Raw genomic sequence first — 26,664 nt, 5'->3', positions numbered from 1 at the left:
TGAGCTTGGCCAATGGGAGTCACAAGCCAAGACTGAGAAGTTCCTGGGCCTCCATAGCCACTGTCTCTGCACCTTCGTCAACACCTCTTACTAGGCAATGACCCAGGGCCATGGTCAAGCTCTCACTTGTCCCTGGGAATTCCACTTCCTCCCATCATCTCCTCCGCATCCCCATGCCCCAGGAGGCTTATTAGAAATCCCTGAGTGTCTCATCTATTTATAGTCTTCCAACCTACCGACACCTCCATAAACAACTTCCTGTAAAACACCTCTCCTTTTAACCATCCAAACAGAATCCTTTTCTTTGTTGGGATCCACACCCAGAGTGGACTTTGGGTTCCAGGCCTCTGTTCCTTTAAACCTCATGAGTCAATCAATCCTTCAGTTGTATGTCAAGGTAGATGAGGGCAGAGGGCTCATTTCAGTGAACTCAGAAGCCCATTGGGAACCAAGGCCCTTTGAGTTATGCGGCCTTGGACAGACCTGTCACCCACGAAATAGACTTTCAATTCCTGAGAGAGTTGAGACATTTTTGTCGAGAAAGCAAGAGTATGGCCTATCGAAGAAGCTTGGGTACCAGGATTTGAAAAGTTATGGCAGACCACCCCCACTATGCTCCCTCCTTCCCCAAACCATCAGGGCTTGCTCTTTGAGACATGACATGCTGTGTACAGCTTCCTGCTTCATACAAAGTCTTTATAAGAATCTCCACTTCCCTTCCTGCTTTCTGGAGAACTATGATAGAGCAAATCCAGGCATTTGTTTGTGATAACCTGTGGAAGAGGAAAGAAAACAAAGCCGAAGGGATTTTGGATATCTACAGCTCACATTCACACCAAGAGTCATCCCTGTGTGCTGGCTGATTCTCTGGGTCCCTAAGCAAATCCCTGCTAGCAAGGGGCTCTGGAGGGAGACTGAGCAGGCAAGCATCATATAGCCTGAGGCAGAGAGGGCAGAGGCCAGGTCTTGACTTTTAGGTCTATCTCAGCCAGTCACCACCACAAGTTTTCTGAGGCAGGAATGCTCACTGAATCCTGAGGTCACTGATTAGGGAAGTCTAGGGGTCCATCTGCCCCCAGAGAACCATCCCTGGGGTTACAGATACCTGCCATTCTGCCCAGTTTCTATGTGGGTGCTGAGGACCTGAAATTAGTCCTCTTTCCTGCAGGGCAAGCATTATCGACTGATCTGCCCATCCACCCCAGTCCTTGACTTTGTTTTCAAATGCAATGACATCATTTTATCAGCCACACAGTTTAATTACACTCAAGATCCATTAATACAGTAGTGCATATTAGAAATTGATTGGGCTTAATTTTTATGATTACACACACGCACGCGCGTTCTCTCTCTCTCTCTCTCTCTCTCTCTCTCTCTCTCTCTCTCTCTCTTCCCAGAGACCATGAACCAAGAGAGCAGATCATTCGGGACACTTGGGTTTTGCTCACTTGTAAATACAGACGTCCCTCATGTGAATCTCTGAAGGAAGGATAAAGAACGAGGAGAAAGAATCTAATAAAACTGCCTCTAAGCTACAGAAAAAAATCTCTTTCTAGTTCTCAAGAAGGAATAGGGGGAAAGTTCCTTCTCTTCCTCATATTGACAAACCCCTACTCTCAAACAGAGTCTGCAGTTAGGAGCCAGGCCATTTTCTCAACCACAGCTTCCAGTAAAGCCAGAGAGAGACGGGGCGGTCTGCTGCCCTTGCTTCCCTGGGCCTTGCCTGCCATAGTTACAGACACACACACATCGAGGGAGGAAGGGCTCTCAGGCTGCTGCGGGTGTGGAGTCTGTTCTTTGTATTGATGGAGGGCCTTGTACTCATTTATTTTTCTTGTCATAGAAGAGATCTGAGGGACCCATCCTGGAAAAAGATGTCTGCACAGGGTAGAAATTCTGATCACCACAGATAGACATGGTTTCCTTGCTGGCTTCTCCCCTCCCAAAGTCAATAAATATGTATGTATACGTATATGTATATGTGTATGTATATATGTATTTATTAACATGTGTAGAGAGTGTACATGTATATGTGTGTATATGTATATATGCATTGTGTAATGTATATGTGTATATATTTATATGTATAGAGTGTATATGTGTGTACATGTATATATGTATGTGTATATGTGCATCATGTGTGTGTTTGTATGTATATGTGTGTATATGTATATATGTGTAGTGTATATGTGTGCATGTATATGTATGTACTGTGTATGTATATATATATATTTATATGTGTAGAGTGTATATGTGTGTACATGTATATGTGTATGTGTGTATGTGTATGTATATATATGTGTATATGCATATATGTATAAGTGTATAATGTATATGTGTGTATGTATATGTGTGTATGTGTGTATATGTATGTGTGTATATGTATGTGTGTATATGTACATAAGCATGTATGTGTTCATATGTATATGTATCTATCTGTACATTTGTATATATGCACAATTATCAGTGTGTCTTTTATTGCTCTGATAAAACACTGACCAAAACACAACTAGGAGGGAAAGAGTTAATTTGGCTTACAGGTTACAGTCCACTATGAGTGGACATCAGAGCAGAAGCTAAAGGCAGAAGAAACTGAAGCAGAGACTGTGAAGAAACCCTGCTTACCACCTTATTCCCCATGGCTGGCTCATTTTCCTTTTTATAATTTAGGAGGACCACTTGCCCAGGGTTGGCACCGCCCACAGTGGGTTGGGCCCCCACCTGTCAATCATCAATCAAGAAAATGCACCACAGGCTTGCCTACAGGCCACTCTGAAGAGGCATTTTTCTCAATTTAGGTTGCTCTTCCTAGATGATCCTACCTTGTGGCAAGTTGATAAAAACTCCACCAGGACAGTGCATGTGTGTGTGTGTGTGTGTGCATGTGTGTGTGTGCATGTGTGTATATATGAATGTATATCTGAGTATAAATGTATATGTATGTGTGCATATATCTATGCATGTGTACATGCATATGTAAACATATGTATACACACAGAAGATGTCAAAATTGCCTGTCCTCAGGGGAATAAGACAAAGAAACATGCAAGAGTTGAAACAGAGGCCACAGAGTGGGTTGGGGGCATATTTGGATGCTATAGTGTGTGTCCACATTCATGTGTGTGCCAGTGCACATGTGTTCATGTGTGTATGTGCACATGCACATGCGTGAATAGACTTGCATGTACACTTGCATGTGTGCATGGATGGACAACCTAAACTGCTGTTCCCCAGGCTCCATCTACCGTTTTGGCTTTTTAAAGGTGGGCCCTAGGGTTTGAACTCAGGTCCTCATTTGCAAGGCAAGCACTTGACCACGTATGCTGTCTTTCCAGGCCCCTCCCCCCAACCCACCCAGATCAAATTCTTATGAACAAGTAATAAGTAAATGAAACCCTTTCAAAGACTCCTCTATACAGTCTGTGGATTTTTGTGCTCAAAACAGAAGGCGGCCATAGTGGGATGGTTTGTATATACTCGGGCCAGGGAGTGGCACTATTAGGAAGTGTGACCCTGTTGTAGTAGGTGTGGCCCTGTTGTAGTAGGTGTGGCCTTGTTGGAGTGGGCATGGCCTTGTCAGAGTAGGTGTGTCACTGTGAGTGTGGGCTTTAAGACCCTCATCCTAGCTGCCAGGAAGTCAGTATTCTCCTAGCAGCCTTCAGATGAAGACATAGAACTCTCAGCTCCTCCTGCACCATGCCTGCCTGGACACTGCCATGTTCCCACCTTGATGATAATGGACTGAACCTCTGAGCCTGTAAGCCAGCCCCAATTAAATGTTCTCCTTATAAGAGTTGCCTTGGTCATGGTGTCTGTTCACAGCAGTAAAACCATAACCAAGACACATAGTAATTGTGTGGTTGTTATTATTGTTGTTGTTGTTTGGGTGAAAAGGGGCTCAAGTCCATACACAGAGAAAGCAGACAAGAAGTGCCAGTCTGTGAAGTGACTGACTCTCCCGTCTGTTCACATACACAAGCACATGCACAGCTTCCTCTGTGAGAAGCAAGAGAGAGAAGGGGTGAGCCTGGCAGCCTGGAGCCTTGGGCTGATGTCGAACGAAGCCAGGGCGCTAACGCTAATGAATTCTGATGATTCGGAGTGGTCATTAAACTAATAAGCCTATTTCAAATTAGCACAGGGGCGGCAGCCAGCCTTCATTTAATGAAGCCGCCTTCATTATTTTAGACACGGCACACTTGTGAAAGTGACTGCAGGAGACAGGCCCGGACCCTCATCTGATGATTTTATCACTTGCCTGCCGGAGCGTGAGGGAATCGGTGTGATGAAGTTGCTCTCTTGGTTTCTCCAGCCAGAAGGGAATTCTACACAGTGCCTGTCGTTTACATCAGCATTTTGTGCTTTGCCGTTATTTACTATTTTGACTTAATTCTTAAAACTGTATTAGCTGATTTTAAAAAAAAAAAAGTTGGCTTTTATTTTTGTTGTTGTGGTGGTGGTGGTTGTTGATTGACCTTTGTGACCTGTGTTGTGTTGACCTCTGAGGTGCCAAGTGTCTTCCTCAGTTACTCTCCTCTTAATAGATGGAGACAGGGTTTGTCATTTGAACCCAGAGCCCGACTGTTTTGAAGAGAGTCTGCACAAGGCAGCTTACTCTAGGGAACCCCCCCCCCCGGCCTGAACTTCCTAACCATTGAGATTACAGGCAGACCATCACACCCACTCAACATGCTGGGAATCTAAACTCCAGTCATCACACTTGTGTGTCATGTGCTTTCCTAGATAAGCCATCTCTCTAGCACATAGTCAACATCCTCAACAGACTTTCTCTGCTCTGGTTCTATTCATATTCTGTGCCCCCATCACCTCCACTCATTCTTACCCAAAGTGGATCTCTTTCCTTAGCAACTCTGAACTTGGAACTCTGACCGCAGAGAATTCTACAAAAGGGGACAGCCAACTGCATTCTTAGATGTCACCTGTCACTCTCTCCTTCTGTGCCATTTTTTTCCAGGTAGCTTGTTCTTACCCATGGCGTCATTGGCCTGGGTCATGTATCCATGAACTTGCCTTGTTTTAGCATTGAAAGCCCCATGTCCTGGAGACTCCTGGGTCTCGGGCATCTGAGACAATTGCTCATCTCAGAGACTCAGCGTCACTTTTGCAGTATGGAGCCTGTTTCCCAGGTGTCCCTCTGCTTTACATTACAGTTAGTAAAGGATAAAACAGTGTTTTCTATAAACCTTTATCTCACTTGGCCTGTCTCCCCCACCCCACAGCCTTTTCCCTCTTATTTGGCCTGTGTCTTCTCTGCCTGCAAGGGAGGGCTGGTGAGATGGCTCAGGATATAGCATTTGCTTCCAAGCCCGATGACCAAAGATCAACCCTAGCACCTGCACAAGGGGGAGGTAGAAGGTAAGAACTGACTCCTGGAAGCTGTCCTCTGACCTTCACGTGAGTCCCATGGCACAGGTGTGCCCTCCTATGAATAAATCACATATGTAAGGCTCTGGATTCAATCACCCAACACTGAAAAAAGGCCGTGAAGATGGCTCAGCACCAAGGTGCTGTAATCGCCAACAGGACCCAGATGGTGAAAGAAGAAATCTAACTCCTGAGAGTTATTCTCACACCTCTATGCACCGTGGCACAAGCACTTCCAGCCCCCTAAGCATAATACATAATAGGTAAAATGTAAATGCATCTTTTAAAAAGCCACCACAGTAGAAGGGGATGTATTGGTGAAGAGGAAGAAGAGAGGAGACAGAAGGAAGTGAGATTAATGTGAACAAAATACATTCTGCTGTACCTGTATGTGGTCATGTCACAGCCCGGCCATTATTTAATTAATCTGGAAACGAGAGGGACCCAGCCAGAGGGACACAGGAGCCGAGGGCACTGGGGTAAGGAATGAATTCACATAAAGTATAAAAGGCATATAGGTATGGAAACACCATAATGAAACCCATTTATTTCTTTGCTGACTTTAAACACCAAATTTAAAATCTGCTAATATATGAAGAAAGGAATCGAGTGAAAGGCTGAAAACTCAAAGGAAGAAAAGAACCTAGAAATGATTTTCCAGGAGGCATGGGTAGGTGGCCAGCCCAACTGAGCAGGGTAGAGACTTACAGAGGTTCTAGACAGCTCAGGAGGCCCCAGGGCTCTTCCTGGAGTCCCAGTCTCCTACCCTGTCTGGTTCCTGCCTTTGCTCTTCCAAAGGATCTTCCAGGCCCCAGGGCAGCTGCCCGAGTTTTTCACATTTATTTCAAAGGGGAGGATGATCCCTGCATTTTCTTCTTCACATGAAGATTTAAGATGGAATGAACAAACAGACCGTGGAGCCTCCTCCTCCCGAAGGAAAGGATGAACAGCGGAATCACCTCTGTTTACCCAGGGACTTTCCCTCTCTGATACTTCCTTCCCTCAGTGTGGAAAAGAAATGGAAAGTGTGGTTATGTACACGCACGCGCGTGTGTGTGTGTGTGTGTGTGTGTGTCGGCACAAGTCCCAGAGGACTTCTCAGGGGCAGCAGGCCTCGATAAGTCCATGGGCAGGACATTAAACCTCCATGAAGAATGTGTGGTCCCTAACCTCTGCAGAGGGTTCTGCAGGCCTGGGGGCATCTCCCGGTTAGAGGATGGGGAAGGAAACCTCAAAGCTACATGAATAGAACAGAGGAGGAATTAAGACAATCAACGCGGCATTTGGGGATGATCGTGAGCTTGACAGAACCACATGGGTGGGTTTGCAGATCAATATTTGCTGAACTCTTAGGTTGCATGCCACCCAAGGTCTTTAAAGATGTAACTCTTGCTGTAGGGGAAACGGAAAAGAGTTTTAGGAAGCCAAGGTTCCAGCATGTAGCAGTCTATTATCTGAGATTCCAATGTGAGCGGTTGTTTGCTGAGCATTTATCAGGGCTGAGGCACTGAATGTGTGACAACCACGCTTCCTAATCCATGAGGGCAGCTTCAGGGGCCCCCAGAAAATGTCTGAAGCAGCAGATGGTACCACAATCATATACATTAACTGACAAATTAATCTTTATGAATGCACAGGGAGATTATATATACTATATATCTATATATAACTATATAATTTTTATTTACATATGTTTATAAATCACATATATAATTTCTCAACACATACATAAAGATCCATAAAGATCTTAAAGTATCCCTAGAAAGTAAATTATAATTAATAGCTATCACAATTAATAATAAAACAGAATTCTTATAGCAATATACTGTCCTAAAAATTTTCACCCACGAGTCTCCAATTTGGGACTCTGATGATGTGTATTAAGGATTGTGTAAGCACAATTGCTAACATTGCCCTGATACACAGTCTGCTGGCGGAGACAGAGACTGAATGACTAATGGCTGAATTAGAGTCTTGTATAACTGTATACATGTATGGGTATGCTGCACGAATGAGCAGATCCTATCCTGAGAACCTATCTCCCTGCTCTGAATAGACTACAACTGAAAACAATTTGTCTATGGAATCTTCTGCTTAGCATTTTAACATTATAACTGACCATTGGTAACACAAGCAGTATTTACTGGATATAAAGGATGTGTTAATGTGTAGCAAGAACTTAGGGACCACAAGCAGTGTTTACTGGATATAAAGGATGTGTTACTATGTAGCAGGCCGCCTCTAGTAAATGCTGGGAGCAGTGCAGCTGCAAAAGCATCTCCTGCAGGAGGACCTGATTGAGGGATGCCTGAGAGACCAAGGATTGCTGGTGCGGACAATGCCACCCAATTGGAAACTGCTATTTAGAAGAGATGCTTTCTTGGGTCCAATGAGGCATGAGTGGAGGGTATTAAAGGAGCTTGCAGCAGTGCTCAGATGAACTTGCTGTGGTGTTTCTCACTTGTTCCTAGAGTCTGTGTTGTTGACTCCACACCACCTCGCCTCCAATCCCCAAGCAGGTAGGGTCTGGCAGTGAGTAGTCAAGGGCACAGGCAGCATTACTGTACATCATCAAATTCTCACATGTATGCCAGTGATGAAATAGACCTGAGACAGGGCCCCTCCCTTTCCCTCTGTATCCTCCAGGGAATGCTGGACCAGAACCCTGTGGTTCTTGATGTTCCATGAGCACCTGGTGAACCTTGCTCAAACTTAGATTCTATTTCCATGGACTAGAGAGGGGGGCCTTAACAAACTTCCAGCTGGTGTTTGGGATGCCCTTTTGATGAGGAGGGGCTAGGCGGTACTCCAGTAACAGGCAGTCTCCGAGTGTTGCAGGTGGGACAGTTGAAAGCAGAGTCCTTCATTCCATGCTCCAATGTCAGCCACATGCTGCACTCCAGCTTTCCCTCCCTTTAAGAATAAAGACAATACTAGAGACAACGGGGACACAGTTGGCCTTCTGTGGCTGTTGTTTCCATATCTGCAGATTCAACTCATGCTGAATGATGGCTAGTAGTTAAGAGAGTCTATTGCTCTTGCAGAACACTCTAGTTCAGTCTTGTAACTCCAGTTCCAGGAGGACCAATGTGAACACACACACACACACACACACACACACACACACACACACACTAAAGTAAATGGACTTTTTGCCATGCAAGCATCAGGACCTGAGTTGGATGCCCAGCACTCATTCAGGGAAAAAAAATCTGTGTACGATGGAATGCTTGCAAAGATGCACAGATCTTTGGGGCCTACTGGTCAACCAGCTTTGCCTAATTTGTAAGCCCTGTGTCACAGTGAGAGATTCTACCTCAAAAACAAAGTGGACGGCTCTCCAAAAATGACACTCAAGGTTCAGCTCTGGGCCTCCACATATACTCATACACAGTGTAGTTGCCCCTGCCCAATAGTTCATTTGTCAAGAAATGTATATGTATATGTATATGTATACGTATATACGTATACACGTATATATGTATATATATATATTTGATGTGTAGAGAGTTCTTATTTTCATCCCTAAACAATATAACACAGCAAAAATGTGCATAGCATGTACATGGCCTGGGAAACCCCAATCTAGAGATGAATGGGAGAAGAGATGAGAAATATATCGTAGACAAAATACTTAAAATTTTAAATCATTTAAAGTTTTATTTATTTTTATGTCATGTGTATTTGTGCTTTGCCTGCATGTATGTATGTGTACCACATGTGTGAAATATCCACAGAGGACAGAAGAGGGTGTCAGATGCCCTGGAACTGGTTATAAGCTATCATATGGGTGCTTAGAATCGAACCTGGGTCCTCTGCAAGAGCCACAAGTGCTCCTAACTGCAGGGTCACATCTCCGTCTGCTGCTCCATCCTTTTTTTATAAAAGTTTTTAAGCATCCAAACTTTGGTTTCTGCAGTCTTGAAACCACCCTTCAAGAACAGAGAGAAACATCAAGCTTGTAATTCAAGAGGCAGAAGAGATGAAAATGAAAATTCTCATGCCAGCCATAATATGTCATAATTTGTGACTCAGTGGCTAGAATCAGCCACAAGACTCTAGCCAATCACAAGGAGGTCAAAGGTCACCTATTACGTTTAGAAAAGATGAAGAGCCAAGAATGCCTGTCTGTTAGGCAACGATAAAACACATCTCACCCTCTCCACAAATCAACACACCCAGAACATTGTATGTAACCTGCACAGAGCAAAGCCCCTTGGGGATGTTCTAAAGGTTTTTGCTCCTTAAAATGTCTTTGAAAACGACACTCCATGCACACCCACAAAAAGCACACCAGAACTTACGCAACATTAAAATATGCAGTGACAGCAGACAGGCCTACTGTCTTGGGGAGCATGTGAATTGCACAAGATTTCTCCGGATAAAAACAATTGCATAACCAGGGGATGACTGTACATGCTCAAAAGATATTCTATAGGTGTTTTGCATACTGACATGTTGGTTTGACATCTCAGGCTAAGAATTTTATGTATATTTATTTCTGAATGTATAAACAACTGTTTTCTTATCTATACTGTTCTATGAAATGTGCAACTACTCCTTTGTATTGAACATCCAACTTGGTTACAACCTTTCTTTTCTCCTTTCTGTCTCATTTACTTATTTTGTTACTTTTCATTGCGCTAGTAAGTGCACACACACACACATGTTGTAGTTGTTGTTGTTGTTATTATATGCTCTTAACATATAGTCACCCAAAATAATCATTCTTATTTCAAAAGTGAAAAATAGGAAGACAGGAATTAAAGTTCGAGCTAAAGTTTAATTCAGTTAATAAAATTTAACTCAGTAAGATCAAAATACAGAGTGAAAAAGGAAAACAAAACAAAAACAAACAAAACCATGAAACTATGTAGCTCTGTGTCTATGATGAAGGGTCATGGTGGCACTATCTGGGATCCAATGGGCTTGGGGGTACCCACTTCCTCATCTTTCTGCACCACACATGGCCTCTCTATTGGTCAGTCATTCAGCGCTTCAAGATCCCGTTGGTCTATGTCCCATGGTCTTGGCATCTCCAGCATCCTGAGGTATCCACTGCAAATTAAGCTTGGCCTTCATCACTGCATGCATACAGCTCTCTAGGGACCCCTAAGCAGATAACTTTTCCTTGCTGTATATTGCTTGCCCTTGACTTCTGGAAATTTGGTACAATACTCTCTGATCCTATAACTGTGCATTCTGTATGCCTACAAACCTCTTACCACAGAGAGAGTATTAACTTCTCTTGTCAGACTGAGTGCCTGCACGGCTCAACTAGGGAAGACTTGTTCATAAGCATCTATTTGAAGAACAGAGTCTCGGTGGAGGCACTTTTTGTACCGATACTCATTTTCTTTCAGGCACTCTTTCCAAATACACGATTTTAGAATAGGTTTCATCTTTCCAACCTGGAGTGCTGAACTAAGTTCTTGGCTACAGTCACCCCCTTTGTCCTGGTGTAAAGCACTTTTTTTCTCCCCAAGTGTGCTAATTTCATCCACAATGACAGCCTCTCTGTCTCCAACTTTAAATTCCCTCTTGCTCCTTTCCTTAGTGGACTTCATGTATTTTGCATCTTTCTGCTCTGTCCCACTCTGTTTAGGCTAAGTGCAGTAAGCCTTCACTGTGCCGTGGTCTGTGTGTTTGATTGTTTCCTCTAGCCAAATAAATTAGCCATTATTTCTAAGTTCAGTCTCTTTTAATTTGTTTTAGGACACAGGCAGAAAGTATCTGGACTCTGGGCTATAATATATGATGAATAGAATCTAAGTTCCCCCTCTGAAACCTCACAGGCCGGGTCTGTATTGTCTATCTTTATGCTGACATCTGCTCTTCTGGACTTCTGCATAAATTTCTCTTGTGAAGCTCTAATAACAGCACCTTAGCTTTTCTCTAACACACAGACACAAGCTCTTTCAAATTTCCCCCATGATGTCAGTTCCACAATGACCACAACAACCCCACTCCTGGTACCAACTTTCTATACTAGCTTCCTCCCCTTTTGTGGCCAACCTCAGAGAAGAAGGGTTTGCTTGAGTTCACAGTTTCATGGTGGACACGGGGTGGAGACAGTACCCCAGCTACTACCTGTGGTGATGGGGGCCTGAGGCACAGCTTGCTCAGATGGTATTATCAGAACTAGTTTCTCTCTTGGGAATTCAGGGCTAATACATGGCTGTTAATTACTCCTACCGTGTTGTACAATAGATCCCATGGACTCATTCCTTTTATCTAGATGACATTTTGCATCCTCTGACCCATATCTCCCAACTTCCTCTCCTCCCTTCCCCTCTGGAACTCACCTTTCCATTCCTTGACTCTATGTGTCCATCTTCTTTGTATATCACATGTAAGTGAGATCAAACCACCTTTGTCTTTCTGTGACTGGTTGGCTCCATTCAACATAACCCTTTCCAGTTCCTTCTTCACTTGTACAAATGGAATATTTTCTTTAGTTTCCTAGCATGTAGTGAAATTTCTGTGTCATAGTTTTATCTTTAATTCTTTTTCAGGAACATCTGTGGTGTTTTTTTCCAGAACCTCACACAATAAGTAAGTTAACGGTTAAGTATTCCTGCATTTCAATTTCTTTTGGAAAAAAAAAATTAAAACAATCCTGTGAAGAGAATTGAATTATCCAGTGAAGAAATAGGGATGCTTCTAAGAGTTTTGATATGTAGTGTCAAAATGTTGCCATTAAGTTTACACCCGTTCAGATGTTATGTGAACGTTCATTTCCCCAAAATGATAAATATGATTTAATTGCAAATTCATGAGCAAAATATCTTATTACCACTATGGCTGTGTTTCGTTGGTAACTAACATGTGTGAGTATATACATTTAAAATATTCATTAATAAATTTTTCATTGTTTTATTTATTAGCTCGTGTTTGGGTTTTTTTCTTTTTTTAATTCCAGTTTTACTCATTCTGTAATGAGTTTATGGGAAGGATCACTTAACCTTTTGTTTAACCTGACTGTGACTGAAGTCTCTCCAGTGTTTCTCTCAGCATTTGGTTGTTTTGGGTTTTGTTGGGTTTGTGCTTGTGTGTGTATGTGTTGTTGTTGTTGTTGTCTTTTGTTTGTTTGTTTGTTTGTTTCTGGATTTGGGTTTTTTTTTCCTTTAGACAACGCAGCCCACACCGGTCTAAGAGTTGATATGTAGCTTTGGTGCCTTGGAGCCCAGATCCTTCCTTCTTTCTCTACTCCACAGACCCTGGACTCATAGGTGGACACTGCCATTCCTGACTTAGCTGACAAAAAAAAAAATGCTCTTGGGAAGGATAAGAATAGGTATGAGCTTTATGAAAGCAATTTAATACTATGTATCATAAATCTAAAAACAGAATATGACTTGAAAGAAGGTATCCAACTTGCAGTGACTCCCCATCCCCTAGGAAATCCATAGGAATGGACTGAAATCCTTCTGTAATTGTCACAATGTTACCTATGACAGCAAAATTCAGTCTTTGTTCAATTTTGTGAGAATAGAGTGATCAGTTCATCCCTAGGTCTTTGTTCCAGTGTTTGAGTTGGATTTTGATTGCTACACTAAAAGGGGAAAGATGCTATTTCAAGATTTGTGGCTGTTTGCATGTGAATGAGCCCACAGGCTCATGTATTTGAATGCTTAGTCTGTAGTTGGTGGAACTGTTTGGGAAGGATTAGGAGGTGTGGCCTTGTTAGAAACAGTGTATTGCTTGGGGTGGGCTTTGAAATTTCAGAACACTTATACCATGCCCAGTGTTCGTTCTGCCTCCTGCTTATGGATCCAGATGTGAGCTCTCAGCTGTTTCTGCCTCCATGTCTTTGCTCTATCCTCATGGATTCTAACTCTGAAACTTTAAGCCCAAGACTAAATGTTTTCTCTTACAAGTTGCCTCAGTCATGCATGGCATTTTGTCTCAGCAATAAAAAAGTAATTAAGGCACCATTCCTTGAGCTTTTTGCATAATTAAAAGTGGAAATACAAATAGTAACTAACAGATAATAGGTCAACAAATCAACAGATACAGATTATTAAATGATAGATTACTGGTCGGTAGGTGATAGACAGGCAGATAGAAATATATGAATGTATCCACCACAGGAGTCTCTCATCTCCCTGCATTGAATGCACACCCAAACCACACATAGATTTTTCAGAACACATATACAAGTCTGGACTCCTCCCCAGAGAGCATGATTCAGCAGGGCCGGGTGGAGCTCAGGCCCAGGGGAAGAGTGTGAGTGTTGTTACTTGGAACAGACAAGAATCAGAGGAAAATGCCAAGCAGCTGAATCACCAATGAAGTTGAGAGCTGGAGACAGACCCAGAAGGTTCTCACCTAAACTCAGGGGAAGGCTGTGCTGCCCCATCTAGCCTGGGAGCATTACTCAGAGGTCTATCTCAGACTACCCAGGCTCACATGCAATTTCCAGTGGCCTTTGTTTTTATCTCTTACATGCCAAGCTGGTCCCTGCCCCAGAGCCTTTTGCTCTTGATACCCTCTCTTCCTGGGACAGTTTTCTTTAAGACATGGCTATCTTGGTGTTTGATAATCTTCAAAGACATCTTCCCTGTCTCCTAATGCCCAAGTTCCATCCAACTCCCTTGCAAGGAGGACCATAACTCTGGGTCCCTCATCATCCATGGTTCATTTCTCTCCTCTTCTTTTTTCTCATGTCACTGAGACACTTCTGACCTCTGCCTCTCTGCTGTAGTTGTCATGATGTCACCCTGAGAGAACAGACATCACCTACCAAGTCCTCATACCCTACCCCTAATGTACTGATGTGCCTCAGGGTTCACCTCTCTCTCCACCTGCAGTGGTACTACCAAATCCCCCTTTTATCACCCACATGTATGCCAGCATGGAGTAAGAGTAGCAGTGTGCTACCCCACATGTCACAGGGATCCTTCAAAGATGCAAAGAGAGACCTCGTTCTTTGCCCTCTGTATGTGTTCGATGTGAACCTGTCGTGATCCAAGCCTAGTTAGGGTAATAAGAATAAAGACTCTTTTCTTCTATGCAGACTCTCTTTTTGTCTCAGTCCCCACAAGTCCCTATGTTATACTTAGTCCGCTTATTCATTTCTTACTTGATGTAACTCTGAACATCTGAGTATCTAACGCTCATCACTGGGCTCCTTAAGGAGTTTGGAGCAGGGTTGGAGCATCATGATAAGAGAAGTCGTTTTGTGAATGTAATCTACATTATGTTGGTAAATGTTCATGTGCTGTTTAGGCTTGACAAAAGGGCACAAGGGAGAGAAGAAGCCCGTGACTCAGATTCAAGCCTGCTTATGTCAAGTGATGTTCAACCCATCCAGTCCTGGGTCAGCCTGGCCTTCCGGGGAAGAGGGAGAAACAGCAAGCACAGGGATTAAAAACATCGTGTCCCTTGGAACAGCTAGAGGGTAAAACAAGACCAGCAGAAGTTACTGCTTAGCCAATGTGAAACTCAGCAAGATTGCATCTCCACAGGCGGTTCTGGCTGGATGCTGTCGGTGCCTGGTGTGGTGATGTTAACCTTGTTAATTCTCTCAGTCAGCTCACGCCAGTCATTGCTGCCGGGTGTTATAAATACCCTACCCGATGCTATCTGGTGGTTATCTATCCACTCGCCGCTTTCTGCTCGTTCTCTTACTCTTGCTTGGTATGTGTTTAATAAACTCCTTAAAAGCCAAACCATGGCTATCATAGGCCAATCTCCACATAGAACAGTTATGAATAAGGGAACCAAACAGAATTTCTAATGCTGTTCCAATGTGGTGTGTGTTTAAAACCTACCCTGGTACAAGTCCAGGGTTCACCAGAAGATACAGTCTGGACTGTTCATGGCTCATGGCTGTAATATTAATGAAAGTGCCTCTTCCAAAAGGAGTTAAATCCTCATGATAGTGGACTGGAGACATATTCATGTGGTGATTTTTACACACAGGTGGAAATCAATCCTTCAACTTTTGACACACATGAGGATTATCCTGGGGTAAAAAAAAAAAGAAAATCAGACACAGAGTGTGAACCATAAAACTACAGACACTAACTACTACAACAGGAAGTATGTAGTATGGCACTAGAAAAGCAAGAACTGATTGATCTTGGGGATGGGTACAGGAATGCAAGCTGGCATCTTCTGAGCACTGGCTCTACGTGCACAGGGTAGTACATCACCATACTGCATCACTGGAATCTGTGCATCACCACACTGCACCACTGGAATCTGTACATCACCACACTGCATCACTGGAATCAGGTACACCATGCTGCATCACTGGAATCTTTGCATCACACTGCATTACTGGAATCTTTGCATCACACTGCATTACTGGAATCTTTGCATCACACTGCATTACTGGAATCTTTGCATCACACTGCATCACTGGAATCTGGTACATCACCACACTGCATCACTGGAATCTGGCACATCACCACACTGCATCACTGGAATCTGTGCATCAAACTGCATCACTGGAATTTGTACACCACCACACTGCATCACTGCATGCTTTGCCATGCTGCATCACTGGAATCTGTGCATCACACTGCATCACTGGAATCTGGTACGTCACCACACTGCATCACTGAGATCTGGTACACTACCACACTGCATTTCTGACATCTGTGTCCCTCTCTGCCTCTATATGAACTGGAGTTAAAAAAACCACCCGTTCAGGCACCATTTGGAAATCACAGCAGTTGATGGGGTTGTGGCTGTTCACTTGAAGTGGGTGGAATTGGAAGATGCTTCATAGAAGAGAAAGCCTGTGAATCTTGGTGCTGCAGAGGTGGATGGAGACTGAGGGAGCCTGGGAGGGGCTTAGGAACAGCATCCAGGGCAGAAGCAGTCTGGGCACAGAAGGAAGGACAGCAGAAAGCTGTGTGGATATTCATCCCTGCACTGGGTCAGGGTTTGTAGTGAAGAGAAAAAGAAAGCCAAATTCTGATTTAAAAAACTTATTTACAGAAAAAAAAGGGAAAGAAAAGAAAGGAGAAAGAGAGACAGGGACAGAGACACAGAGAGAGACAGAGAGAGACAGAGAGAAAGGGAAGGAAGAAGAGAAGCCAAGCGCCCACTGCTAAGAAGGACAGATGGACGCCATGGACAGCCATGCGCATGAAGATGTTTTCAAGGCATCAAGAGCAACCTCCCTTCCCCCAGTTACCATCTACACTGGGTCTCTCTTGCGCGTTTGCACTCCTGCGCATGCGCCCCACCACCAATATCTTCATCAAATCCCTTTTGAAACATGGAGAGGAGAAATCTCTCCCGTACTGGAAGCTTTATTTGTCACCTCGGTTCTTCTCGGATTTCCAAAATGCACAGTGAGGGTGAATGTGTTTCCAATATCCTCTGTCTCCCTCTGTTAGTGTCTTGCCCGTTTCTACCCCAACGAGGTTCTGACCCCTGGCGTCTCTCGGGAATCAAGCTTTGGAGCAGTGGGGAGGGGGTGTCAGGCTTGTCAGGAAGGCAAAAGCCACAGCCGCCTGGAAAGGCCCACGTCCCCCCGCCCAGTTCTTAATGCATTTAACCTGGAAGAGGCATTGCTGAAGCCCAGATTCGATTACGGGGTTGGTAGAGGTGAGCTAACCAGGGGCACATGGCCGCGTGTGGGCTGAGATCATCGCTGTTGACACCATCTAATGCGAGGCCTGTGTTGAAGGCAGCGAGGCCATCTGCAGCTCAGCTGCCCCCCATGACCACAGGAGGAGGTGAGGCCCAGGCAGAGCCACTTTGATGCCTGTCTCTTTCAATCTGAGAGCGCCCCGAGTCCTCATGTCATGATTTAAAGGTCTCCTGGTACCAGCTAAATGTCCCAGCTTCCTGTGGGCTACAAGGTCGGTTTCATGTTTCTCTCGGAGCAAGCTTTTGATGATGGGGACTTCTAACATACTCACCTTCCTGGAAGTATGCGCACAGCATCATCCCCGGATTGTATACACGTGGGTCGATTTTTGTCCTCGTAGAATTCTGCACATAGTCGTAGGAAGGGGGCACGTCAAATATGTCCCCTCCTTATTAAGGGCAGAGAGGACATAGCCTTCCCTTTCCTCAGTCTCCCCATTACTGGCTTTCTAGACTGACGTGATGGTTCAGCATAAACTTCTTTCTCTATTATTATTGGTAGAAAGAACCATAGAAGCTTTAGAGTTCATGCGAAATCCACGTAAGCAAGAACAGAGAAGACTCATTGGACACTCAAATGCCCCGATATGTCCTCGGTGTATTTTACAGCAACGTATTCCATTCTTTCTTCCCAACAGTTTCCATCCCTCTGTCTCACACAGAAGATCCAAATGGACAGATTGTATGCACCAGGTGTAGAGTCTGAGCCATGACAAAATCGTGGCAAAGATTCATCAAACTGATTATTGAGTGAGTGACTAAATACAGAATCCCTTTGTAACAACCATCCTGGAAGACAGACCCTTCGTTTAACAATTCTGATTACAATTTTAACCCTTTTCTTTTCATTGCATGGTAGGCTATGTCCCCAGGCTGTGTAAGACGTATTTCTTGGTCTCCGTCTTCATCCCTCATTAGCGGGTGACTTTGGTTAGGTGATGTAACTTCCATGGGTGTCTGTTTATTCATTTATAAGACAGTGACAAACACGGAACCTACATAATCAGGCTCTTGTGAGGCTCGAGAGCCATGCCTGGAGCATTAGTAGCTGCCGTTAAGACCCGGTGTTGATATTTTTTAAGAATAAATCTCACCAAGGCAATAGGAAGTTTATAAATAATACCAGAAAAGAAGGGCAGAGAAATAAATAAACATTGGCTACTTGGCTAGCCCTTTGATTGCTGCCTGGCTGACAACTGAACACAGGAGTGTATTTAGCGTAGCTTAAAGAGCGTGACACAGCAACATCCACGCACAGACCCCCGGGAAACTCAAATGTTTGCTGTGGGAAGGTCCGCTACCTCCACACATTTCTGTCACCTTCAGCAGCAGGAAGTACAAGTAGCATTAATAAAGGTTCTTAGCAAAAGAATTCTCCTCTTAGCCAATTCGTAAATGGCTAAGGTTCTGGGCAATGCTGTGGTCTCCAGAGCTCACTCGTCTTACAGATCTGAAACTTTGGGTCCTGTGGGCACAGCCTCTTCCTTATTGCCTGCCTGAGGGCTCTGGTACCTACCATTTAACTCTCTGTTGGTTACTTTAGACTCCTCCTATCAGTGGGTCTTGAAATATTAGGTTTCTCGATTATTCCACTAGCAAAATGTTGTCTGGGAATCCTCTGCTGACACAAATAGCAATGCGGCTCTCCGTTCAAAGACAGCGATTTTCCGTGGTTTCCTCTTCATGTGCTGTGTGTGCATCCATCTTTCTGTGAGCCTTCAGCTGTTTGTGTGTATCTAAACAGTTGGAGTAAGGACTCTTGGGTTCTCCTTCTGTGTCCTTTGATGGATATTCAGAAGCAGAATGGCTGGCTACTTTGCTAGATCTTTATTTAATTTTCTGAGGCATCACATAACTGTCTCCCACAACGACCAACCCCAACTTAACATCCCACCAGCACCTCCCGGAGCTGATCTCCTTGCACTGCTCAGCATTTCTTGTCCTGCCTTTAAAATATCACGCCAACCTCACAGACGGGAGAGGCTGTCTCCTCTTTACAGCAAGGGCCACTCAGAGGGAGTTGCCCATTTTTTTAAACCTGGTTCATTGGTGGGTTTATAGCGAAAGCATAGGTGTTCCTGTATATTTGGGATATCAACTCTGGTTGATTTTCAGGAGAGAGGTTTTTTTTTTTCTCCAGACTTACATTTCATTTTATATATTTTTAATGTATTTTGAGCCATATTCCTTCCCACCCCCCATACATACACATTAGCCCTCTTCTGTTCCCCCGCCCACTTTTGCTTTTTCAAAGAGCCTACATTCTTTAAATAAAGAATATACTAGGAACCAAAAAGATGGCTCAGCAGGTAAAGATGCTTGCTTCTAAGCCTGCTGTCCCTAGTTTGATCTTTGAGTTCCACTAGGTAGAAAACTGACTCCTGTAAGTTGTCTCCTGACCACCATTTGCATGCTGAGGTGTGCACATACAAATATAAAAAAAGACAATATACTAGGTAAGTACACTATACTACACACACACACACGTATACACACATGGTTTAAAAATAAAAGTTATTAATAAATATTTGGGGGCATACAACTTACTAAATTGAAAGAAAATAAAGGTTTGGACAAAACAACTGTCACAGAGGGGATGTTTTAAAAACATGTTTACCAAAAGTGATAAACATAGGGCCCTTTAAATGGTCAGTTCTTTCTATATGAAAGATATTCTAACTGCTACTTCACATCTATCCCAGAACACAGACAAAGGCACAATGCATCTTTCTTCATTGAAGCCATAAACCAAAAAACACAAAGCAAAATCAGCCCAGAAAACGCAGGCAGAGATGTAACTTATCTAAAATCACCAAGATAAAACTCCTTTCCACATATATACACATACATATATACATATACATATATGTACACATATATACACATATGTACATATACATATATCTACATACATGTACATAGATGTACACATATATGTAATAATAAAGAATATTGCGCACTTACACTCCAAAATAGAAATGTATATAAAAATATATTAAAGGGGCTTGAAAAAGTAATCCATCCACCAAAATTCCTTACAGAATATTTGAAATAGAATAGCACTCATTTTTTTTTCTTAAGACATCCTGAGTCATCTCAAGACTACATGCAGAATAATATTTAATGGTGACTTATAACAAGAATTCCATTAAAACTAAGACGAGACTTTTATCAATGTCAGTGTTACATGTTCTTCCGAACTTTGTAGGCAATGTGAGGACCCGCTTAGATAAAAAGATAAACAAGGCTGGAGAGATTGCACAGTGATTAGGAGCACAAAGTTGTGCCGAGGGCTAGTGGCCGCACCCAGCACTCACATCAGGTGGCTCAATACAGCCTGTAACTCTAGCTCCAGAGGCTCCGATGCCCTCTAGTGGCCTCTGTGGTTACCTGCACTTATATGGGCACACACACAACCTTAAAATAATCTTTAGATGCAAACAGACACAAGAAAGGAGAGCGTGTGCCACTTACAGACGACACTGCACGCTCCCTAAATCCAGAGACGCTGTTGGGAAAGATGAAAACAGAGCGAAGAGCTCCATTCTCCTGCCAACTGCCACATAAAACACCCACAAGTCATTATCCTTTCTCCACACAACAGCAATTCCACACCGAAAATAGACTCAGCTTCAACGGGGTTCCAGTTTTTATAAAATGCCTACGGGGGACAACTCAATACAAAATATATAGTCCCCATATGTAGAATGTGTCTGAGCATTTCTACAGTGCACGTGAACGCCAGGGTTATAGGAAGAGCTCCAGGATGGTTAAGATGCCACCCCCACCCATTATTAGAAATAGTGTAATATTAACATGTGACTGATTTTGTTTTGTGAGTTGTAGAGAGGGGGAAGATTGGATCAAGAGAGTTTGCTGGGGCTTTGGGGGTCACTAACTGCATGAGATTAGCAGAGAATATCTTCATACGGGCAAATGCATTTGCCTTTCTGGAGGAACACAATGGGATTCACTCAACCAACAGGACTGAAGAGTGAGCACACAGGAGACTCCTCTGGCTTGCTCCATCCGGGACACCTGATAGCAGAGGTCCCGGCCAGCCACACATCAGCGTAGGACCACCAGATACCTAGTGGATTTCCGTCAATTTCAGGGTCCCAAGCTACCTTCGACCCTCATGTGATCTCATGGAATTCAACTGTTAGTTTTCCAGAGTCTCTAGTGTCAGTCCACCATCTTTGACGCTTTGAAAGAATGCAGGAAGAGACATGAGAAAGAAGAAAGCGGAAGCAGAGTCCTCACAGCGTGAAAGCCAGGCCCGGTTTCCTTTGCTAGCCCTCTGTCGACATCCATCCATGTGCACAGTAGAGGCACAGCGTTCCCTCTGATGATACCAGCTTTGGATGTTCAGTGACATGTCCTTCCCCCACCTCCATTCTCTCTCCCTCTTCCTGCCCTCACTCCCCACCCCGTGTGTGTGTGTGTGTGTGTGTGAGAGAGAGAGAGAGAGAGAGAGAGAGAGAGAGAGAGAGAGAGAGTCCAGGCTTGGGAGAGAACTCAGTGGGATGCATAAGTGAGCACAAACCTGAGTTAGAATCCCAAGCACTTATGTAAGAAGCTGGGCATCGTAGGGTGTGCCCATAACTCCAGTGCTATGAGGGTTTGTGAGCAGACAGGAGGATGACTGGGGCTTGCTGGCAGCTACAGGTTCACTTAGAGACCCTGCCTCCAAAGAACAGTCAGAGGGTGATAAGGCAGGACACCTGATGTCTTCCTGTAGCCTCTGCATGCTTGTACAGAGGCATGCACACTTTAACACATACGTGTGTGCACATGCATATACATATGCACATGTATGTACATGAGCACACAGAGACACATGTGTGCATGCACACACACTGGTTTTTCTTGCTGGCAAGATTTTTTTAAATCCTTTTCTTTTCTCTTTGTGGTGTGTGTGTGTGTGTGTGTGTGTGTGTGTGCTTAACAGCAGGCACATATTAATTTTACAATCAGCCAAAAAAGAGAAAGAGAGAGAAAAAAAAGATGTCTCTTTCTTTCCATTTGGGGAAATTTTCCTTTCAAAGGAACGCATCTGGGGACAGCAATATTTCCCCCCTGCGAAGCCCGAGGGAGGGATGGAGCCAGGGCTCCGGCCTTTGTAGTAAATGTCTCCAGACCACACTAAATCCAATCTTCTCATTTGGGGTTATTTGCTTTCCGGACGGCACCGCTGTGATGGATCCCAGATTCCTCACTCATGGCATCTCAATCAGATGTGTTTAGATGCCGCTGTGACACAAGATTATGACGTTTTGATGGGATTAAGAGATAACTGGGCTTTAATCTATAAAGCCCTGTATGTTTTGGGATCTGATTACCCTAAAATTCCCTTCCCTAGCCCAGCAATTAAGATTAACCAGAGCGTCCCTGTTAACCATCCCCATATTGAGAACTCAGGAAATCAGCAATGGGTGGTTTTGTTTTGAGTTCCTCCCCCGCCCTTTCTTCCTCTCTCCTGTTTGCACCCCCTTTCTCTCCCTGCAGAAGGCTCAGAAGCAGTGGTTCTCAACTGTCTAATGCTGCAACCTTTTAATACTGTTCCTCATGTTGTGGTGACCCCCCGACTATAAAATTATTTTTGTTGCTACTTCATAACTCTAATTTTGCTACTGTTAAGAATTGTAATGTTTTCTGATGGTTTTTTAGGTGACTCCTGTGAGAGGGTAGCTAGACCCCCAGAGGGATGCGACTCACAGGTTGAGAATTGCTATTCGGGAATCTGTCTGAGGCTCTTGTCTTTCCATCACAGTGAATTTTCTGTTGTTCTTTGGCTCCCCTGCCAGGAGAAGCCATCTCTGAGAAATCTTCCTTCTGCCTCTGTCTGTTTGATCAGGGAAGTTTCTACCATGTGCAGTTTTTAGTGTCCCTGGTCCTAGTGGCAAAAAGCAGATTTTTTTTTTTAAACTTCAAAAGGTGATCTCCTATCTGTCTCAGGAAACTTGACCGATCCACCGTAACCATACTGGTCCACCATCATGTATTCCAGAGAAATCCATTCCCTGCACCCATACACTGTGTGGTTATTCACTGTCTGTGAGGCAAGGTATTGTTTGCTTTGTTCATGGTTGTATTTCAACTGAAATGAACAGTTGTGTGCCTAAAAAACAAAAACTAGTCGTAAAGAAACCCACAAGAGCAGATCAATTCTGCTGCACGGGATGGGAGAGGCAGTCTCCACCTGCTACATGTTCTAGCTGCCTACAGCCCCGCTCCTGCCTCCCCAGACTGCCTGCCTGGAGAACTCTTCTGTGTGATCAGTGTTAATAGTGACTGGTTGATCCGAACAACCGGAAGCCTCAGCAGGAAATGGAAAAGAGAGATGCTTGAGATTTGCCGTGACTCAGTTTCTCTACCCAAGTACATGTCTTGTTTGGGTGTCCTGTTTCCTAAAGCTGTGGCTTGGTCCAGGTTCTGGAAGTTTCTTTCTATATATACATTTTATAGACCACAAGAGGTTGGAGTCTTCCAAATCTCTGCAGAGAAAGGGGTGGGGAGAAGAAGAAGAAGGAGGAGAAGGAGGAAGAGGAAGAGGAGGAGGAGGAAGAGGAGGAGGAGGAAGAGGAGGAGGAAGAGGAGGAGGAAGAGGAGGAGGAAGAGGGAGGGAGGGAAGGAAGGAGGGAGGGAGGGAAGGAAGGAGGGAGGGAGGGAGGGAAGGAGGGAGAGAGAGAGAGAGAGAGAGAGAGAGAGAGAGAGAGAATATAGGATATTCTCAAGAATATCCCTGTGGTCACGGCTTGGAGGAGGGGTGACCATGTGTACTCCACTAAACAGCATAGAGCTGTAAGGTGTAGAGACTTCGGACCAGGTGCCTGTTTGTTTCAGGCCATATTGATTGTTATAAGAAATGAAACTTCACAGTTCACCCTAGTGAGCCTGTTTCCCACCAACCTAAAGGCCAAAATAAGTGTAACTGATCCGTGGACAGCTTGCCTCCAAGAGGGGATTCTGGAACCAGATTTTGCTCCTAGTGCCCTCCCAAGGTTTGCAGTCACACGGATGTCCTAAGTCATAACTGAACTCTGTTTAAGAACCACAGGGTAGGCATCACACCCATCAACCCACACAGTCTAGGAGGTGGTTCTAGGACGCTGTCTGTCACCAGGCCCCTCATGGACACCAGAGTCCGCAGAGGCTCTGGGCCCTTAAATAAAAATGACATGTTTGCGTACAACCTGGGATCGTGGGGTTTTTAAGCCGTCTCAAAACTTGTAACACCTGTCACAACATAAAGTAGCTGTCAAACCGCTCGGATCAGATGATTGCAACATGAGAAAGCGCTCGGTACATGTGCAGTTGTTGAAACTGTGTGTTTGTGCAGATGCATGCCTGTCATGGCACACACGTGTAGGTCAGAAGGCAACCCAGTAGTCAGCCTTTCCCTTCTACCTGTGGTGGTGTCTTACTGTCCTCTGCTTTTCGGGCCAGGCTAGGCAGCCTGAGAGCGTCCAAGGACACTCCAGCCTCCAGCTCCTATTTTCCTGCAGGAGTGCTGAGGGTTACGGACGCGCACCACCAACATTTGCCTTTACATGGTCTCTGGGGATCTGAACTCTGGTCCCTCCACCTGTGCAGCAAGCCCTTTATCCACCAAGCCATCTTGCTTGCCCTATCTTTTCTCCCCCCACCCCCGATATTTTAGATACACGGTTGGCAGCATCCTCAGATGTGGTACACAGATACACAGGCTAACCGCATTCACGCTGCGGGTCAGAACACAGTTATGCAATCTCACCTGGCTGCAGGAAGATGTGGTTCAGTGGGTTGAACGGGATATCTGCCTCAGGTGCCGAGGCTGCTGGGAGCTGCCTGAGAGCTGAGTACCATACCACTCTGGTGGCGTTCATCAAAGAAGCTCACAGCTCCCACTGACAGGGTGTGGTTCAGAAAACACAAGGCCATGTCTGTCAGGGAGGGGCTGGGAAAGGTCCCGAGGCCAGAGCTGGGTCTCCCTTTAGGCATCTTAGCGTCAAAGAATGACTCTCTTTATACTGAGCCGTGACTCTGCCTTGGTTACTCTCTCTTCTCACTCAACCAAAAACCACTGTTGGTCCAACCTCCTCTCTTCAGCAGGTCAAGAAAGAAAATCAAATGAGGGGGTGGATGGGAGGGAGAGGGAGTAGGAAGGAAAGAGAGAGAGAGAGGTGGGAAGAAAAGAGAGAAGAAGAGCAGTGTGAGGCAGGGAACGAGTTATTGTTTGTCTTGTTTTGTGTTTGTGCTTGTGCCAATGTCTCATTGTGTAGCCCAGGCTACCCTTGAAAACATCGTCCTTCTGTCATAGCCTCTCCAGGGCCAAGGCATCACAGGTATACAACCCCCTGATTTTTAATATCATTTTTAAATATTTGTTTATTTGTTTGTTTGTTTGGCTAGAGAACAACCCAAGGGAGTCAACTCTCTCCTATTGCCATGTGGGCTCCCTGGGATTGAACTGGGACCCAGATGAAATCCTGCTGCCAAACTCTTTTATCTGCTGAGCCCTCTCACCAGCCCACTGGCCTTTGGGAATTCTCGAGCTAAGACCAGACCAACCAGGACACCATCACCACAGCTCCAGAATCTAAGAAAAGTGGGTCCCTGTTGAGGATAAGGGGGGCTTCTGTCCTATCCCTTTCACATTCTGGATTTACACCTTCCATAGGTCATTTCACCTCCTTGAGACTCAGTTTCCTCGTCTCTGATATGGGTCCAAGGAAGGAAGCAGAGTTGTCTCCTCGGGTTGGTATGAGGCATGAAGATTGAATGACGGGAACCAGGCGTGGGAAATTCTTGGCCACATGCCTGGTGTTTGAAGATCTGTCTTTGGAGTTGATGACAGGCCCTTTCTTGATCTTTCTTTCTTTTTCTTTTTCTTTTCCTTTTTCATTAAAAAACAAAATTTAAGACAGGGTCTCAAATAGCCCAGGATATCCTTTAACTTATTTTCTAGCCTAGAATGCCCTTAGACTTCTGATCCTCCTGTCTCTACCTCCCCAGAGCTGTGGTTACAGGGGTACCCACTGCTCCTATTTTATGGGATGCTGGGTTTAAAATACAGGCCCTTCCACTCGTATTAGGCAGGTAGTTTACCAGCTGAGCCACGCCTCCCAGCCCCTCCTTTGATGTAAATGTTTGGGACAGAGCCCCAGGCAACAGAGAGAATTCTCCAGGAGGGCAACAGGGCTGAAAGACTCGGGCTGAGGATAGGGGTGCCCTCTGCCCTGCGTGCAGGGGCACAGGGCAGGTGGCTCTCATCTGCACCGAGTCAGGAAGTGCACATGGATCTCAGCTGTTCCTCAATGGAGTGAACTGGGAATGGTGCTCGGCCCAGCCCACCCCAGGAGTCTCTGATCCAACCCCAAGGGAGGAAAAGCAGGAGGTGAAGCCGGACATGATAAGAAGAAGGCTGCCCAGGAGCGTCGACTCCGAGGTTTTCAAAGCTCTCCTCTTCTACAGGAACCAAACTTTAATAACCAGATCCAGGGAGTGAAAGAGAAAGAAACCAGACTATCAAACCCTCCCTGTTGAGCAGGCCACATCTCAGGGCTGGGAGGCTGGCTTTGAAACTGTGTGAGTTTAAACCCACAGCAGATGCACCTGGCTCTCCCGACCCCCAACACCATTCCCACCTCAGGGAAGTCAGGAAAGAGAGAGAGAGAGAAAGAG

This window comes from Grammomys surdaster, unplaced genomic scaffold (genome assembly GCF_004785775.1).
Source record: "Grammomys surdaster isolate TR1022 unplaced genomic scaffold, NIH_TR_1.0 125976, whole genome shotgun sequence".
NCBI classification, from domain to species: domain Eukaryota; kingdom Metazoa; phylum Chordata; class Mammalia; order Rodentia; family Muridae; genus Grammomys; species Grammomys surdaster.
The sequence above is the reverse complement of the archived record's forward strand: the minus strand, read 5'-3'. Positions refer to the sequence as shown.